Consider the following 3811-nt stretch of genomic DNA (forward strand, 5'->3'; position numbering starts at 1 on the left):
GAATGACGGTCACGGCTTGCGCGGCGAGCATTAGCGGTCACTCGCGAGCGTGTAATCGTCGGAGCTTTAATTCGACGCCGAGGGTCACGCGAAACGATCATGAATCAAAAGAGCGTAACCCCGTCCGTAATTGATAATTGACCGGGGCGCGCGGAGGAATTTCCTTAATAAGCGATCGCGACCGATAAGATGCCGGGCCCGTTTGTCGCCCGTCCGACCTCTGCCCTCTCGACCCGAGAGCACGTCGGGCTGCTTTCGATCGCACGAAGACACACGCAGAACCCGTATCGCGATCAGATATTATCGGCGAACGATCAAATTAACGCCGCAACGGCGGACAGTGTCGCGCGGCGAACTTGAAACTCGCTTATCGAACGAACGCGATCGGATCGTTCGCGTCCCAATGAAAATTGTTTCCCCAATTTTTATTCGCTTTCCTCTCCCGCCGGTACCCGTCATTGTTGCTCGCCGTCGGCGGAACGCGAGAGAGCGAAACTCCAATTTGCACGGGAAATTAACGCCGTCCCGTGTTTACCAGATGGAAAACTAAATACAGATGCGTCGATTAAAACCGCTTTTTTTGTGGTTCCACGCGCCTTTCCATCTCTACCGGCATGTATATTCCATCCTCTTTTTTCTTGTGTATTCTACCATCGTTCCCCCCCGCTCCGCTCTGCATCGAACGGTTGTTTAACGCGCGGCCAGCTCCGCGTAAATCAGCAACACGCCGCGTGTGTCGGTTTCATTCGAACCCGATTATTTCACGTTTCATTTGACAGAGGATTCCGCTTCGTCCCTCGTAAAATTACACGGTGCCTTTATTCGATAAGTTTTTCACATTTCATTTGACGCAAGATTCATCGCGCCGTCGTAAACTCCAGCCAACCCTCTCGCGTCGAACGCCTCGCGGAACCTTCGCCCCCGATAACTCTTGCCCCCGCGCGTTTTATTTGCTGCTACGTTCTTCAACTTTCCGCTGGCAGCTCTTCTCCCCGCCCCTTCTTCCTCCTCGTCCCCGATTCGCCCCGCGCGAAGAACTTCCGCGAGATTATGTTACCTCTAGCATTGGATTTCAGGGAAGTTCCTTTTCCTTTTCGAGCGCGCCGCTCGTTCGTTCGTTCCGTTTCGTTCCTTTCTATACTCGAGTCCTGCCGTCTCGAGTCGTCGTTAAAGATCGCCGCGTTTTAATTAACCCGCGGACCGTTCGATTTTATTCAACGCGAACCGAGGACGGCACGGAATTCGAATTCGCCGGCGGTTCTCGGTCGGCCGGGTTTTTCTTCTCTTGTTTCACCGGGAATCAGGGATTCCGGGGATTTACGGCTAACATTTGTTTTTTTCGTTTCAGTTTATCGCGGGCAGCGAGTGGATCTTTCGAATCTTCCGAGAAGCGGCTCGCACTGGACTTCGGAGAGATAAGGATGGAATTTAAAGTTGAATCTCGATCTGACTTTTTCCCTTTCGGTCGCGCTGGTTCTGTCAGTATTGGGGGAGTTATTATTATTAACGAGAAAGTTACTTCCGATGGAAAGTTAAAGATTATTCTGCTAAGGTTCATTATTCCCAATGAAAGAAACTATGTGTTATAGTTCTAAATTGATTTTCTTTATCTTGAAGTCAATAATCAAATTATTATTTGATTCAATGTAAAGTTATGGAATGGATCTGCTAAGACAAGGGTTGAGAACATTCAAGTACAATAAATCTCCCGTCGTTTATTTCACTTTCTGCTCATCATGACACGTTAAATCGAACAAATTTGATTACACTTTCTTGCGACATATACCGCCGATGAGAACGTAGCCCGGACGACAGTGGAAACCTAAGTAATTTCTGGTCTCTATCTGAAGCTCCTCGTTCTCGTTCGACGTTGAATCCGTCGATTCGCTCGTTTCGCAGTTGCTAAACATATTCCAGATCCAGGTGCGCTGGGGACAGTTCCTGAAGAACCATAGTCCCTGCGAGAGACACACCAACGCGACGAGCAGAAGGCACCAGCTCAGGTAAAAACGATGAACTTGAAATCCCATTTCTGGAACGTTCGTCCTCGAGCGGTCCTCCGGGAACGTGAGGAATTAACTGGCGCCGCGGGGAAAGCGGACGAGAAGAATCGTTCAGATATATTCTCGATAACACTGTGACCGCTCGAGCTCGTTAACCATTTGCGCCGGAAAGACGTGCCACGCGCGTCGAGACGTTTCTATTCCAAAATTCTCAACGATGTCTTTCACACGTTGATAATCTCGTTGCATTAAGCCAGTTAGGTCACTTCGAAATGTATCACTCTATACAAAATGATTAACACTAGATTTTTGAAAGTAACACTAGAATTCCTATAAAAATTGTAACAATAGATTATTTTGAGTGTCTTCAGACATTCATTACAGTACTGAAATGAAACTATTTACTTTCAAAATCATTTCGAATATTCAATCGAATATATCAATAATTAAACAAAAAAATCGAAACCAGTCATTTTGACTGGTACGGTAGTTCTAGTGTTAACAAAATTATTAGTGTACATGTCAGTGTAAAATAGGCGAAAACAAAGTTCATCGCAGGAGACTCTGCCAAACTTCTGAATTTATTTCCAGCGCAAGTGGTTGACTAATCACGCGAGACAGGTGTCCAAGGCTCGATTAACGTAATTACTTCGTCTGTCCTGGATATTCGTAAATAGAGGGAACACACGGTCCAACAAGCGTTTAGCGGCTTTCCTTCCCTGTCAGTTTTATCGAGAACGAGCCGTCGATTGTACCGGGTGTCTTCGAACAGGTGGCACAACTGAAAAGAAGATGGATATCCGTATGAAGATGAATCTACATAAACTGATATTATAGCTTGGCACGTTGCCTTCGGCTCGTGCTGAATGTAGCTAAAGTAAGCATTAGTCAACCCTATTCAATTGCAGTTATTCGTATCTCCCGCTGGGAAGAATCGAAGCTGATAAGCTTTAATACGCGAGTCTATCGCGTAGGCGTAATATTTGCTTGAAGAATATACAATGAATACTGCAGTGTGCCAAGTTTCGGCAAGCATATACTTGAAAATACAATTCAACCTTTGCAGTTAAGAGTTTTTCACTAAGAATATCGAGCACTCGTTGTTTAGGTACAGTCTTTCCATCTAACAAACGAAGTCACACGTGAATTAACCGTTAACGAAGCAAGCTTCACTGAGTCCAGGTATATGACGACAAAGATTATTTTATTATTTGTCTGAATCTCTTTCTCGTTATCTATTAGTGCTACTATAGTATAGATAATGAAAGTGGATCTCGAGTAATCGAGAGCTAGGAATAAATGTATGTATTTAATCAAATATGGAAACAACACGGACAACACGTAAAAAGTACAACTCAGTGCCACGGTGGCCAACACACGACTCTTCCCGCAACTCTCTTACAGGCTCTCCCAAAAATCATTCTCTCGCAAGCATTCTTCTCACTCGTACTCATCACAAACACTCGAATGCACCCCTGGAAAGCTGGCCCTGCAATCTTGGGTCCGCGACGTTGCAGGCCACTTTCTCTCGACCATTTACAACCTGTCGCTCACACTTATTCTTTCATTCACTCTTCTTAAAAATACCTTAACCTACGCTAAAATTCTAGATACTACACTATCACGGTATTCCTTCGCAAGTAAGCTTGAAACACTTCCCAATTGTTAACGAACAAAGCCTATACCAATATCTCGCACATCGATGCATTACACAAAGTTTCTCAAACATCAGGTACAAACTTGATTCACACCTATACATTCATCATTTCAATTCGCACTATCATGTCGCAGCCACTATCCTCTCAAGC

The 3811-nt window shown here is 45.2% G+C and overlaps 1 protein-coding gene across 1 annotated transcript in view; it reads left to right on the forward strand.

Moving 5' to 3' along the window:
• Nucleotides 1-1544, forward strand: part of LOC116432686 (uncharacterized) — a 240693-nt gene extending 239149 nt beyond the window's left edge. The window contains exon 13 of the mRNA XM_076368333.1: nucleotides 1349-1544. The gene's annotated coding sequence lies outside the window, so the exon portion shown is untranslated. The remainder of the gene's footprint in view (nucleotides 1-1348) is intronic.
• The last annotated feature ends 2267 nt before the right edge of the window (nucleotides 1545-3811 follow it).

Source organism: Nomia melanderi, chromosome 1 (genome assembly GCF_051020985.1).
Source record: "Nomia melanderi isolate GNS246 chromosome 1, iyNomMela1, whole genome shotgun sequence".
NCBI lineage: Eukaryota > Metazoa > Arthropoda > Insecta > Hymenoptera > Halictidae > Nomia > Nomia melanderi.